We start from the raw sequence: 16,020 nt of genomic DNA on the forward strand, positions 1-16,020 counted from the left end.
ATAACTGGTGGCAAAAGAAAAGAAAAGACAAAGATGGCACCTCACTTCTGATTCAATCTATAATGTGGTCTCACTTTCAAAATACCTAAGTGCCAAAGGGGGTTCTTCAAGGAAGCAGCAAACTACTGTTTAACATGGGCTCACAACAAAGACCTGACATTCCAACATGTCACAGTTAGGAAAACATTAACCCTCAGGGTGTGGGTCATAACCATTTTCCTCACTACCATGACCAACTAAAGTAAAATCTGTGAAAGAAGCTGTTACAGTTTAATTAAATGTGAGTGAAGATCCATCCTATGATTAGCTGTGAAGCTACAGCTGACACACGGCAATATTCTCGCTAAGGTTCTAAGCAAAGGAAAGGCTCGCCCTCCAGTATGAAGATCAAAAACAGCAATGCTGGGAGGGGGAGGCACTCAGCAAGAGAGCATATGCGGCACATGTGGCACTGGCTTCCAACCAGCACCCTTAACAACCAGACAGAACAGACAGTGAAGCCTGTGGCTTTCTCTCTCATACAAATAAAGCAAAGCCGGACCTTTGAGGGCAGGGCGATAACATAATGGTCATGCCGAAAGGTTTTCATGCTTGAGGTACCAAAGATCCCAGCTTCAACCAGAACCAATGTAAAGCAAAACTGAGCAGTGCTCTGATAAAAATAAAAATTAATTAATTAATTAATTAATTAAAAGCTGGACAAAAGAGGTGGCTTGGTGGTAGAAAGCATGAGTAAAACGCTGAATTCCATCTTCAGCACCATACAACATTCTCTGCTGTAACTTATAAAATTATCTAAAATGTCAGATTACTGCAGCATTAACAGCGGGCAGGGGAGACAGCATGAGAGTTATGTAAATAGACTTTCACACCTGAGGCATTAAAGGGCCCAGGTTCAATCCCAGCAGCAACAAAAGAAAAGGGAAGAAAGAAGAATGAGGGGACCCAGAGAAACAGCACGTATTTTGCCACGTGCAAGGACCTGGGTTCAAGCCCCTCCCTGGCTACCACGTGGGAACACCTAAACAGAGGAGGCTGCACAGGTGGTGAAGCTGTGGGGTCCTTCAGCTTTTCTCTTTCTCTCCCTCTTACCCTTAAAGAAAGAGAGAATAGGATTCAGGTGAGCAAGAATACAGGTTCAAGTCCCCAGTCCCCACCTGCAGAGAAGATGTTTCACTAGTGGTGAAGCAGGGCTGCAGGTCTCTCTCTCTCGGTCTCTCTCTCTCTCATCTTCCCTTCTCCTCTCAATTTCTCTCTGTCCTATCATATAAGTAAAAATTAAAAATGAGAGAAAGAGAGAAAGAACACGAACCCTGGTAACATTGGAATCCTGCAAGCACAAAAACCTAGCAAAAAAAAAATTGGCACAAAGAAAATGAAGGAGATACATAAATAGGGGACATTCATACTTATAAAAATATGATTAACAAGCCCCTGGTTCGAGCCCCCGGCTCCCCACCTGCAGGGAGTCACTTCACAGGTGGTAAAGCAGGTCTGCAGGTGTCTTTCTCTCCCCTCCTCTCTGTCTTCCCCTCCCGTCTTGATTTCTTTCTGTCCTATCCAGCAACAATAGCAGCAATGGCAACAATAATAATAAAAAATTAAAACAAGGGCAACAAAAATGGGAAAAATGGCCTCCAGGAGAAGTGGATTTGTAGTGCAGGCACCAAGCCCCAGCAATAACCCTGGAGGCAAAAAAAATAAATAAAATATATATATATATATATATAATTAAGTAGCAAATATCAAGAGAATTGTGCAATGTAATGGTTTAACTTTAAAGATGATTTGAGCATTTAACTTCACACAATAGAGTCAATAAAGACATACATACTAGATAAATGGTACTTACTTTGGACAAGTTACATGATCTGCTAACCTCCATAAGAATTTCTTAGTATGCTAGGAAATACTTCATTTCTACCATCTTCAGTTACATCTTATTAGAGTCCAGTACTTACTGCTTTATAAGTAAAATTAGGTCAAGCCATAAACTGACCACAAGTACCACAAGTCCTGCTGATGCCAAGAAATTCTCATGCCTGAGGCTCTAAAGTCCCAGGTTCAATCCCCTGTACCACCAGAGTTGAGCAGCGCTCTGATTAGGAAAAAAAAAAAAAAAAAAAGTAAACATAAAATCAGGAAGCGAGAATCCCATGTCCAGCACCAAGACTAATTTTCTTTTCTCTTTTCTTTCTTTAACCTGAGCATTGCTCAGCTCTGGCTTACAGTAAATAATGCCAGGGATTGAACCTGGGACCTTGAGGTCTTACACAACCATGATGCTCTCTCCCTTGACCCCAAATTACTTTTCTAACCTACGACATGGTTATTAACAGGTCTGGCACCTAGCAGGCATTCTCCAGTGGCAACGTTCATGACTGATGCTGTAAATCTGTCATCAATGTTTTAGTAGGCTTGGGCTTTATTTGGTTTTTGTGGTGGTGTATTTTTGCAGAGCTGGGATGAAACTAGGACACAACACTACTTACTCACTTGTTGGGCCCAATTTTTTTGAAAGATAGCCTGATTTACTGGAGGCCCCAGGTTCAATCCCTGGCACCACCCTAAGTCAGTGCTGAGCAATGCTGACAAAAAGACCATCCCACTTTGATCCTTAATGCTGTCGGTGATTCTCCTCTGTTGAACCCTGGACCTCTAGTCATTGAGCTAGCTCCTAGACCAGTGTGATCTATTCAGTTTTAAATTGTATTTTAGTTCATGGCAGAGAGAAGCATGAGTACTGGTCTAACATACATAGTGCCAAGAATCTACACTGCAGCATAAGGCATTTCTGCTACCACTCAAATAGCAATCTGCCTTCATTTACTTTTGTAATTCTTGAGGTAGAAACAGTGAGGCAGAAAGAGAAGCAGAAAGAAGCCAGAGCAGCAACAAACACCTCCTTCACTGTGGCTGTGTGCATGGCAAAGCTGTGCACTATCAAAGTGAGCTACTTTGGGGGCCCTGGAGTGGGGTCCTTAACAGATCTCATACCTAGTATAGCCTCCAAGTAGTAGCCATCATTGTCGTTACTTGCATGTGTGCATAAGTATGTGTGTGTGTGTGTGTGTGTGTGTGTGTGTGTGTGTGTGTGTGTGTGTTATCTTTTATTTTAGAGAGAGAGAGAGAGAGAAAAGCAGTACACTTAGATGCCTGGAGCCGGAAATTCAGAGCCTGAGGCATGGATGTCTTCTGCATAACATGCATGACGCTATGTCCTGTTGTTGCTACTTGAGAGAAGCCCCTTCACATTTAGTTAAACACTGCCTATACAATACACTGACGACACAGAACTGTGGAGTTCTCGTGGGGGAGACAGCATTATGCAGAGACTCTCATGCCTGAGGCTCCGAAGTCCCAGGTTCAACCCCCTGTACCACTATATGCCAGAGCTGAGCAAGGCTCTGGTAAAAATTAATTAATTAAATTATGGAGTCTTTAGCATAACTAAAGAAGTACATAAACATATATATTTTACCACTTAACTTATAAATGTACAAGTATACAATGACAGAGCTAAATTTCAAACTATTGAGAAGTTAAGCTTTGAATTCAATATCTGATATAAATCATAATATCAAAAATATGACCTAGCAGATGGGGAGATAACTGGTAGAGCATAAAACTCAAACACACCTAGCTCACAAGCCCTAGTCATGCATGTACCAGAAGTGTACATGTGTTGACTTCTCTCTCCCATGGGGAAACTCTATCTAGTATGAAATAAAAGTAATTTTTAATGCAGATGGGGAGATAGCCCAATGGGCAGAGCAAATGCCTTGCCTGGCTAAGGCCTGTGGTTCAGTAGCCAGTACTACATTTATTTAGAACAGTACTCATGTAAGTCAACCTTAAAAGGAAAAAAAGCTACTTGGTCATAATTTCAAAATAACCATTCTGTTTTGCTTTCACCAGAGCCAATTCTTTGAGACAGGAAGATACAGAGGAGCACAGAAGAGGCACCCAGTACTGCACCTCGCTCCATGAGGTGGGGACCAAGCAAAGCAAACACACTATCCAGTAAAGCTATAAAGCTTTACCTTGGGGGTTGGGCGGTAGCGTAGTGGGTTAAGCACACGTGGTGCAAAGCACAAGAACCAGTGTAAGGATTCCCATTCGAACCCCTGTCTCCCTATCTGTTGGTCATCATTTCTCCTTTGGCTAATTCTGCTTCTGTTTCTATCCCTGTCATCACGCCAGGTTCCCCTGCATTGCTTAGCTGTGGTCTATTTACATAATCATTGTTTTGTCTGAGACCTGCCCTGCCTGCAGGGCATTGGTTTAATCCCCACTGGTTCAAACTCTTTTTCCACTCTTCCCCCTCTCCTAGTCACTTCCTTTTTTCCACCCTGCCACTTCCTTCCTGGAAAGTATAAATACAAATTCTTTTCTAATCAATAAACATTGGATTGCATTCCCACTCAGCCATGAGTTCCTGGTCATCTCTCTCCCACCCGCGAAGCTAGCCCGGCATATTGGCGCACCAACATGGGACCTAACCCGCCCATCCCCCAGATAAGTATACACTGCTTGGCTACCTGTCCGCCATGGATTACCTTCCTGCCTATGAAGAGGTTTCCCAAACCCTCTACTATTTTTTCATGAGACAGTTTCTCTGTCTCTGGAACATTTTGCTCTGGGCCACACCTTGGTTCCTTATGACTGTGATCAAAGAGCTTAGGAGATGCGTGGAGATTTCCCCTGGGACTCTCTGGACTCCCTTCTCCTGTGTTTCCCACAGAGAAGAATGACTCTAACTTGCAGAGCCTTATTCAGTACCTTTGCAGTCCCCAAGAATGAAGACACCTGGTTAGTTATATCCTCCTGATTCAATTCTTTCTTTGATGGGAAGACGTTTTTGGGGATGGGTTCCAGCAATCCTGCAGGAACAATCAGAACTACCCTAACTGTGATTTTGAGGCTTTTTTTGAAGTAGGACGCCCTCCGGAGACTCATAATATGACATAGCAGGATCTAAATAATCTGGTTCAAAATGCCTTAAAAAACAAAACAAACAAACAAAAAAACTCCCTACCGCTTCTTTCCCCGCCCTCACTCTCTCCGAATATCTTAAGTTTGCTGTTTGCTTTCAGTTGTGTTTTATAAGAGAGTGATCTGAATGACTGAATTTTTGTACGATCCATTTTGCTCTGAGTATTCTGAAACTTAATTGACTTTATATAAAAAAAAATGCTAGACGCAGCCATGATTTCTGGAGCTGTCCAGAAACAATCCTAAAAAATTTTTTTTCTCTTGAAAACTGTATGAGTATGGGCAGGGTGGATAGCACAATGGTTATGCTAATGATTCTCATGCCTGAGGCTTCTAACCATGGTTCTTTTGTTTACCTTTCCATATCTTATTGAGCTTAAACTGTTTAAACAACCTTAAAGTCATACTAGAAAGGACTTCCAAAACTATAAAGGTACTTAAACCAATTATAATCGAATTATCAATTATAGTAAACTTCTAATCTACAAGTTTTGTTTCACAAGTAAGTGAATTGCAGCTGTCAAGTCTTCACATGAAAAAGTATCTGATCATACGGATCCCTGGAAATCCATTTGGACTCCTGTCCTCTGACTTTGCCCCCCGAAACCAATGATGTGACCTGGCACGACCTGAAGAAACTGATTCAGACTCCAAAGCTCACTCTCTACAGAAAAGTGGAATTCCGGTGGCTGACCTTCCCCATCGAGATAGACATGCAGCGCTTCATCCCCTGGTATTTCTTCTCCTGATCGTCGACTTGAACTGACACTTCTATTGGACTTACTGGTACACCTCTTGGACACTTTACACAACTTTACAGCAGCTTCCCTGTACGCTGCTGGGTTTCTCAAAGACTGACCACAGCAGTCCATGGACTTTGCAGCCAGCTGCCTTGGGACTCTATATGCCATGCCCCCTCACCTGCAGGCCCTGACAACATCCTGACTTCCCTGGGCAGACACCCTCATCCATATATCCTGGAGCCTCCCCTCCCCAGAGCCCTGCCCCACTAGGGAAAGACAGAGACAGGCTGGGGGTGTGGATCCACCTGCCAACACCCATGTCCAGCAGAGAAGCAATTACAGAAGTCAGAACTCCCACCTTCTGCTCCTCATAGAGATGTTTGGTCCATATTCCCTGAGGGACAAAAAAAAAAAAAGGCAAACTTCCTGTGAGAGAGAGCATATGTTCACATGTGTCCATAAACTACTGCAAAATATATACCTGAAAGCAGAAGTACACTAGAGTTTGTAGTGAGTATCCCCCTAACACTTCCTCTCCACTATTCCAAGCTTTGGGTCCATGATTGCTCAACAATTTGTTTGACTTTGTATGTTAACTCTCTTTTCAATCACCAGGTTCCAGATGCCATTTGGGTTATGACTCAACTCACTATTTAAAACTCTTTAAGTGTGAGTGTGTAGGCTGGCATAAGAATCAATCAGCCCAAACAACGTGTTAAGAAACGTATTCACTATCTTCCTTTTCAAGAGCTAGCAAATATATTAACAGGCTTCTTTTGTTTAGTTTTAATGAGTGTAACGGGTTCATGCGGTGTCTGTGTGCCACTTTAGAAAGAGGCAGTCTTAACAGTGCAGATAGTGGTGCAAAGTAGGTGGCAAGTTGTAAATATTGACAGAATTGAACCTGCAAACACAAAATATTACTGGCTGTGCATACATTATAAACCCTTAATTCTTCCGTACACATCCTCATAAAAACGTCATGTGTCAGAGGCTCTAAAATCCCCACCCTCATTCGTGTTTCTCTTCTCTTTCCTTATTCTTGACTATCAGTGAACTGGTGTGTGATCTTTTTGGCAAATGACCATTGAGCGAAACCTCTTGGAGGCCGGGCGCTAGTGCAGTGGGTTAAGCGCACATGGTGTGAAGCACAAGGATTGGCGTAAGGATCCCGGATGGAGCCCTGGCTCCTCACCTGCAGGGGCGTTGCTTCACAAGAGGTGAAGCAGGTCTGCAGGTGTCTATCTTTCTCCCCCTCCCCCCACTATCTTCCCCTCCTCCCTCCATTTCTCTTTCTCCTATCCAACAATAACAATAACAGCAAGGGCAACAAAATGGGGGAAAAAAGGCCTCCAGGAGCAGTGGATTCATTGTGCAGGCACCTAGCCCCAGTGATAACCCCAAGGCAAAAGAGAGAGAGAGAAGACTCATCTGATCCTTTCCCTTCTCCTTCCTGCTAAATGGAACGTAAACGTGCTAGCTAGAGCTGGAGCAGCTCCCTGGGGCCACTGAAATTCATTTAGCCACAAAGAATATGCACACATGTGCACAGGAACACACATAGAACACGTACACATGTACCGGTACACACACACACACGACAAAGTCATTGCACAGGGTTAGAACAAAGTACTGCACATAAATTTTGTTGATTAAGAAGATTATTTGGGGGCCGGGTGGTTGAGCAGCTGGATCACCATGCTCAAGGACCTGTGTTTGAGCCCCTGCTCTCCACCAGCTGGGGAGATACTTCCCAAGCAGTGAAGCAGATCTGCAGGTGTCTCTCTATTTCCCTCTCCTCTCTCCATTTCTCTCAATCTTATCAAATATAAGAAAATTAAAATAAAAAATAAAGCAAGACTTTTTAAAATGCATTTTGAGTTGGGGAGGTGACTCAGCAGCAAGGACCAGCTCACATGCTCCAGGTTAACCCTGAGACCCAGTGGAGCTCTGTGGATGGTGGGGCAGAGAGCACCTTGTGAGCTGCTCTCTCGCTCACTCTGTATACACCTTGCATTCAGAACAATTCACTTCACAACGGCTGTCGTATGCTTTACATTGGTTTGTCCTAGCCCTCCCCCCGCCCCAAGAGAATTGGATCAGTCCTGTTAATTTCGCGGGCCTGCTTGGCCCTGCCCGAAGGAACCCCGGGAGAGGGTTCCTGAGTTGGAGAGTGCCAGAGTTCCTGAGTTCCTGAGTTCGAGAGTGCGAGAGTTCCTGAGTTCGAGAGTTTCAGGGTTACAGAGTAAGAGAGAGTCCCAGAGAGACAGAGTTCCTGGGTTCCTGAGTTCCAGAGTAAAAGAAAGAGTGCTTGCGCCGCCGCAAAGAGACAGCAGAGTTCTGTTTGGTGATTAGTTTGTCTTAGTTTATGAATCGTTGTTCCTGAATAAAGAAATACAGCTTCCCTGCCCAGCCGTTGTCTCCGCGTCTCTGTTATCCGCCCGTGAAGCAAGCCAGCCTGGCCAGAGCCTTCCGAAAATTTTAACAACAAACGGCAAAGAAAGGAAGTCAAGATAGTGAGCACTCTTGTTTTGCCAACCCGACAAGTTAGACACAGGTACTGAGACATTCCAGAGCTTAGCAGTCAGGGTGCTGCACCCGCAGGCAGGACATATGCCTTACGGTGCAGTCAGTCCCCCAGGGTTGCAGGTGTCGCCAGCCTCTTCCTTTCTGTTTCTTGTTCATTCTGTAACGTCTTACTTACTTTGGATAGAGTTAGAAAGCAACTGAGAAGGAAAGGGGATAAAGAGTGAGAGACAGACACCTGCAGCCCTGCTTTACCACTCATGAGGCTTTCCCACTACAGGTGGAGTATTTTTTTTAATTTTAGTATTCCAAGTTCTAAGACAATGTCAGGTGGAAGATGCCTAGGTTATGCTTAGATTTCACCAGGTCGCAGAACTAAGCAGCCCACTGAAAAAGAAAAAGAAAAAAGCCCTCTAATCATTTAGCAAACATCATCTTGATACTAATCTAGAAAAGAAATGGAAAGGACTTGTTCAACAAGAAAAAACCACTCATTTCTTTCTTTTTCTGTCCACTGGAGTCTTGCGCACACATGATTCCACTGCTCCCAGCAGACATTTTTTCCCCTTTCAATTTAAGGGAGGAGGGAAGAAACACCACAGTGGTCTTCCTGGAAGGTAAGAAGTATACTCAATCAAGTCAGTTGTCTCCCAGCCACCTCCCCTTCACCTCCTTGTTGTATGCTTTACATTGGGTTGTTCTAGTTCTCCCCCGCCAAGAGAATTGGATCAGTCCAGTTAGTTTCACGGGCCCGCTTGGCCCCGCCCCTAGGAACCCCGAAAGAGGGCCAGAGTTCCAGAGTTCGAGGGTTCCTGAGTTCGAGAGTAAGAGAGAGTGCTTGCGCCGCCGCAAAGAGACAGCAGAGTTCTGTTTGGTGATTAGTTTGGTTTAGTTTATGAATTGTTGTTCCTGAATAAAGAAATACAGCTTCCCTGCCCAGCCATATGTCTCTGGTCGTCTCTGTTACCCGCCCGTGAAGCTAGCCTGGCCAGCTAGAGCCGCCGAATTTTAACAACACCTCCTGGTCATGTAAGTCAAAGATACTTGCAATATGGTGTAAAGGAGTTAAGTTGAGGGCCTTAATAATGCATGACACCAGCAAGCAGCATCCCTGAGGCAACTTTATCTGATATGTTTAAAGAAAGGGCGGTTCTTGAGGTGGTACAGTGGAAGAGGCATTGGACTTTCAAGCATGAGGTCCTGAGTTCAGTCCCCAGCAGCACATGGACCAGAGTAATGTCTGGTTCTTTCTCTCTCTCCTTCTAGCTTTCTCACTAATAAACAAATAAAATCTTAAAAGGGGGAAGCCGGCGGTAGCACAGCGGTTAAGCACACGTGGCACAAAGTGCTAAATGAATTTCAACAGCCCCAGGGAGCTGCTCTAGCTCTAGCCAGCAAGTTTATTTAGCAGGAAGGAGAAGGGAGAGGATCAGATGAGTCTTCTCTCTCTCTCTTTTGCCTTCAGGGTTATCACTGGGGCTAGGTGCCTGCACAATGAATCCACTGCTCCTGGAGGCTTTTTTTTTTTTTTCATTTTGTTGCTCTTGCTGTTATTATTGTTGGATAGGATAAAGAGAAATGGAGGGAGGAGGGGAAGTTAGTGGGGGGAGAGAGAGAAAGATAGACACCTGCAGACCTGCTTCACAGCTTGTAAAGCTTCCCCCCTGCAGGTGGGGAGCCAGGGGCTTGAACCGGGATCCTTGCATGGGTCCTTGTACTTTGCACTATGTGCACTTATCCCAGTGTGCTACTATCCAGCCTCCAAGGTTTTTTAATTCTTAAAGAAGTAAAAGAGTGAGCAAGCCAGGAGACCCTTGATCCAGCGGAGCACACACTTTACCACACACAGGGACTAGGTCTGAGCACCCAACCGCCATATGGAAGCATTCTGCAGAAGGGAAACTCCTTGCATATGTAATAGTGCTGTGGTATATTTCCTTCTCCTTCTGTCTCTCATCTATTTTAAAAGAAAAAAGTCTGCTGGGGGCTATGCTACTTTGTCATGTGTGTGACCCAGTTCAAGCCTAGCTCCCACCAAACTGAAGGAAGCTTCAGCACTGTGGTCTGTTTCCCTCCCTCCCTCTCTGCCTGTTAAACGAAGTCTGCTGAGAGCTGGGTGGTAGCACAGTGGGTTAAGCACACATGGCCAGTATAAGGATTCTGGCTCGAGGCCCCAGCTTCCCACCTGCAGGGGGCCACAGGTCTGCAGGTGTCTATCTTTCTCTCTCTGTCTTCCCCTCCTCTCTCGATTTCTCCCTGTCCTATCCAACAACAACTATGACAATAGTAACAATAACAACTACAACAAGGGCAACAAAATGTGAAAAATGGCCTCCAGGAGCAGTGAATCGTAGTGCAGGCACTGAGCCCCAGCAATAACCCTGGAGGCAAAAAAAAAAAAAAAAAAAAGGAGAAGAAGAAGTCTTCTGAGAGCAGTGGGATCATATAGGCAAACAGTCCCAGCAAAAATCCTGGAGACAAATACTAAGTCCATCATTCTATTTATCTACCCACTGTTATAAAAAGGGTAAAGAGGACAAGACATTTGTTAATGCAAAATAATATAAAGTAAAAGAAAAAAGAAAAACAGCAAAGACCTCAGTGGAACTAGAGCCAAGCCATTTATAACACACCAGCACATTTAATGTTCACAACCTACTTCACACCTTGACATACTTTAGTCTGACTCTGATCCTGTTCTATAATTTATCCTGTACAAAACATATCTATAAGCATATTTATTAAAGCATAATTCATAAGAGAAAAAAAAGCAACATGAAGATTAGAGGGAACCAATTTAGAAGTAAGGCACACACACCAAGTAATTCTAACTTAGGTGCTGAGAAGGGGGCAGCGAGACAGCTCACCTGGGAAGGTGGCTGCGTGGACCCCTCTCTGACTCAGATGTGCACCCTGCTCCACATTGGGGAAGCTGCAGTGCTTTAGTCCTTCCTTCTGTCCCCCTGTCCCTGTCTGTCTCTCTTTCTATCTGATAGAGCAGGTCCAGAGTGGGGAAGTCCCAGCAACAACAGTAACGACCAAGCGACAACAAGTGATGGCTCTTCAGGGAGCCCACACAAGGCACCAAGAGCCATGGAACCACACTGCACAGAACCTGTGACAGGGACCCCATGGGGGCAGGGTGGTCCTCTGGTGTCACTTGGGGCACAAGAAGCATATTCCTGTGCCAAACTGTTTCACCTGACCCAATTAGGGAGAGATGCTTGTTGTCTCCTATCTCTCAAACTGGTTTAGTAAAAACAAAATGAATTCTAACAAAGAAAGAAGTGGAGAAGTGGAGCCTGGAGAAGAACTGAAAGCAATTCCATGGATCAAACTGACTTAGAACTCTCGTAGGACACTTATGAGGTCATCCTTCAGGTGGGAGTCCAGAGTAGAGAAAGGCTCAGAAGAGTTCCTACATACTACTGAAACTAGAGGAGTCATGGGCAAAGGTACACATATCTCATCACAGAAATCCTTTTGGGGCAACAGATTTATCTGAAATCTGTTCCTTGGTCTATATCCTTTGCAGTTAATTAAAGTTGCTAACACTAGCAAGAAGAGGACAATGAACGGCCTGCTTCTCAGAGTCTTCTGTTGTATGCTTTACATTGGGTTGTTCTAGCTCTCCCCCTGCCAAGAAAACTGGTTCAGTCCTGCTAGTTTCGCAGGCCCGCTTGTCCCCGCCCCAAGGAACCCCAAGAGAGTTCCAGAGTTCCAGAGTTCGAGAGTGCTTGGTGCCGCTGCGGGGGAAAGAGGCAGCAGAGTTCTGTTTGGTGATTAGTTTGGGTTAGTTTATGAATCGTTGTTCCTGAATAAAGAAATACAGCTTCCCTGCCCAGCCGTATGTCTCTGGTCGTCTCTGTTACCCGCCCGTGAAGCTAGCCCGGCCAGCTGGAGCCTCCGAATTTTAACAACAAATGGCGCCCACGTGGACCTGACCTGCGCATCTCTCAGATAAGTGAAGACAATTTGGCTACCTATGTACTATGGCCTTCTCTTCTGCTTGTGAAGAGATCTCCAAAGGCCTCTGCTCTTTCTTCACGAGACTGTTTTGCTGTTTCTGGAACATTTATCTCTGGACCACTCTGTGGTTTCCACTCGCTCGGGCGCACTCAAAACAGCCAGAGGAGTCGGGAAGAGCCAGTGGGCAAGAGGCGAGGCGGGGAGCTGCTTTTTCCACCTGGTTAAACAGCCAGCCAGCTGGCTGCGCCCAGACAACCCCGCGTACCGCGCCCGCAGCCCCGCAGCCCGCAGGAGGCTGATGCCACCATACAGGAGCACGACGCCAACACGCAAGAGCCCGATGCCAACATGCAAGAGCCCGATGCCAACACGCTGGAGCCCGATGCCAACACGCAGGAGCCCGATGCCAGCATGCAAGAGCCCAATGCCAGCACGCAGGCCAGCCCACAGGAGCTGGCTCTCCACCGCATGGCACAGGGCACTGGACGCGTGATCCCTCCATGCTGCTCGGCCACTGCGAGCAGGGCAGCAGATATGACAGGGTCATGGGGCAGGGCTGCGGCAGCCTATCATGGCCGCCACCCCAGGGCACCTCGGCCCGCGCCTTCTACAAGGCTGGCCCGCCCGCCCTCGTGCTATGAATTCTGGACAGATCCTGAACCTCCCGGGCTCCCAGCTGAAACTGGACATCCTGGCCGAGATCTCCAGCTTGGGTCTGAAGGCAGACGAGCTAAAATACGCAGAGATTCATCCAGAGATCGCAACCTGCAATTCCTAGAAGTGCAGTACATATCTAAATTCGTGTTTAAAATGACATGTCTTCGTAACAAAGGTTTCTCTCCTTGTGTATTAATGACCATGTTTATGTGTATGTTTAAAGTTTGGTAAACAGTAACTTTAAGGCTAAATTCTTACTAAACAAAGTTAAATGAAAAAGGTTTTCAACGTAATTCTCATAAAGATAAAATTAACTTACATTTAAAGTCTAAGGTAAAAATTAGTTAACAATCAATATATTTTAACTAAGTTGGTCTAAACAAAAGGTTAAATAGACTTGTTGATATGTAAAACTCTCCATTACCTTCTCTATTAGAAATGGTAGATTACACAATGGCTATGCTAATTATTCTCATGCCTGAGGTTTCCTTTCCTGCACACACCTAGGGTGTGTCTCCATCTTGAATGGGTGTAACAAAAGGTTAAAAAGACGTTGTTGATATGTAAAAGTCTCAAATTCCTTCTCTATTAGAAATTTTAGATTGTGCTGTGGTTATGCTAATAACAAGTTTTGTTTCATAGTAAGTAAATTGCAGCCAGCTGCCTTTGGGACTCTAGGCCATTCCCCACCCCCATACAAATGCCTGTCGAGGCAAGTACACCCCCCAGAGGCAAGAAATGTTTTTTTTTAAGCTGATAAAGTTTTGCCCACAGAGGCAAAAAAATGGCCCCCTCAGGCCTTCCCTTGGCAGCATACTGGTTCTTGTTACTTGCTTACATGTTTCTCCATGTTTGTGCCAGCTTCTTTTTTAAAAATGCCTGTATGATAGAGGTTTCTGTTCACCCCACACCCCTGATACTGTGGTCATTTAGTTGAAAAGAGGGAATTGTTGTATGCTTTACATTGGGTTGTTCTAGCTCTCCCCCTGCCAAGAAAATTGGTTCAGTCCTGCTAGTTTCGCAGGTTCGCTTGTCCCCGCCCCAAGGAACCCTGAGAGAGTTCCAGAGTTCCAGAGTGCTTGGCGCCGCTGCGGGGGAAAGAGGCAACAGAGTTCTGTTTGGTGATTAGTTTGGGTTAGTTTATGAATCGTTGTTCCTGAATACAGAAATACAGCTTCCCTGCCCAGCCGTATGTCTCTGGTTGTCTCTGTTACCCGCCCGTGAAGCTAGCCCGGCCAGCTAGAGCCTCCGAATTTTAACAACAGTCTTCAACAAACACCTTCTTTATGAAGCTGAAGTCCATCTCTGTCCTTAGTGCAACCTCAGCTGCCCTTCTGACCTCAAGTCACAACTAGACCGGCACCTACCATGATGAGCTTATGCTTCCAGCTCCTACTGTTCATTTTTTATGAGACAGAGGGAGAGAGAAGAGAGCTTGACAGAACGGCCAGGAACTAAACTCAGGATCCCATACTTGAGGGTTAAGTCTTTAGTCACCTCAAAAGACATTTCCTGTGAGATGAGTAGTGATAGGAACTGTTGTAGTTTATATTTTGTGCCATTTAGTGAAATGTAGTAACCTTTAAGCAAAATCTATGTAACTTAGTAAACAATTATTTTCCAAATGACTGATCATGATGTTACAAAGATCACACCAGGGTAAAAAAACGCCAAAGCAGTTAAAGCCAAGGAAGGCGCCTGGAGATAGAATCCCTGGTCAGACAGAGTGTGAGCTCAGATCTACAGGGATGCAGTGGTCACATAGGCTCCTAAGCTGAATATGGGCCCCAGACCAAATTAAATAGATGGGGTTTACAGTCAACAATATTTAAACCCCTTTCCTATATTAGGGAGCTACTCTCTTCCCTGATCCAGCTTTCTGTTTCTTTTACAGCCATGACATCATCTCCCCAGACAATAACTTGGATCCACCTGTATATCAGATTTCAGGCTCAGGAAAAAAAAAAAAAAAAAGAAACAAAACCTAGTATAGCCACAGGACCTTTGGAATATAACTAAAATATGCCTGCTAGCTATCTGCAAAATGGAGGACCCCCTAACTCTTCATCTGCACTATTCTAGTCTTTAAGTTCATGATTAGTCAACAACTTGTGTGGCTTTGTATGCTAACTCTCTTTTCAGCCACCAGGTTCGAGATGCCAGCATGATGCCAACCAGACTTCCCTGCACAGATGACCCACCAATGTGTCCTAGAGCTCCGCTTCCCCAGAGCCCTTCCCCACTAGGCAAAGAGAGAGGCAGGATGGGAGTATGGATCCACCTGTCAACGCCCATGTTCAGCAGGGAAGCAGTTACAGAAGCCAGACCTTCCACCTTCTGCATCCCACAATGACCCTGGGTCCATACTCCCAGAGGGATAAAGAATAGGAAAGCTATCAGGGGAGGGGATGGGATACAGAGTTCTGGTGGTGGGAACTGTGTGGAGTTGTACCCCTCTTATTCTATGGTTTTGTCAATGTTTCCTTTTTATAAATAAATAAAAAAATAAATAAATAGAATCCCTGGTCAGAGCACACACCAGCATGTGTGAGCACCCAGATCAAACCACACTTGACACTTTATTAATAAGACCAACTATTAAGCCATTATATATTTGAGACGTTAAGTGAAAAGACAAAAATGGCATACTTAACTATGAAATGTACTTTTAAAATGTATAAAGTATTAAACAATTAAATTTACTTAGGAAGCTGTTCTGAATATACACATCTGATAATATGAAAGACACAGCACAAAGTCATCATCACAGCACTTTCTGTAGCTGCAAGATCTTGGATACGACATGAATGAATGCCAAATATGTATGAGTGGTTGAATACACTATGACACATTCAGGATATGGAATATGCTACAGCTACTTAAAACCAGGAATGAGAAGAGCTCTAAAAAGTGGAACTGATTTGCACTGTGTACCTTAAACTGAATACATAAGGCCCAAGCAATAGACTGCATTTCCTAACAGCTTTTTTGGGTCACCACCAGACCACCCTATCACCTGAGGCCATACTCAGGGAGCCCTGAGATTCCCAACAGACATGATGTGCCTAGACCTCTAACAGATTCCTCTCTGCACCATCATTGGTCACGTCCACCAGAAACATCATCACAA

At 44.8% G+C, this 16,020-nt stretch overlaps 1 protein-coding gene across 28 annotated transcripts in view; it reads right to left on the reverse strand.

Moving 5' to 3' along the window:
- Positions 1–16,020, reverse strand: part of EIF4G3 (eukaryotic translation initiation factor 4 gamma 3) — a 261,317-nt gene that overhangs the window by 223,035 nt on the left and 22,262 nt on the right. Inside the window, exon 1 of one of the 28 annotated variants that reach the window (XM_060200849.1) lies at positions 4,651–4,774. The exons of the other annotated variants lie outside the window; for them this stretch is intronic. The gene's annotated coding sequence lies outside the window, so the exon portion shown is untranslated. Of the gene's footprint in view, positions 1–4,650; positions 4,775–16,020 lie in introns of those variants that run through there. 28 annotated transcript variants of the gene reach the window in all.

Source organism: Erinaceus europaeus, chromosome 11 (genome assembly GCF_950295315.1).
Source record: "Erinaceus europaeus chromosome 11, mEriEur2.1, whole genome shotgun sequence".
Taxonomy (NCBI): domain Eukaryota; kingdom Metazoa; phylum Chordata; class Mammalia; order Eulipotyphla; family Erinaceidae; genus Erinaceus; species Erinaceus europaeus.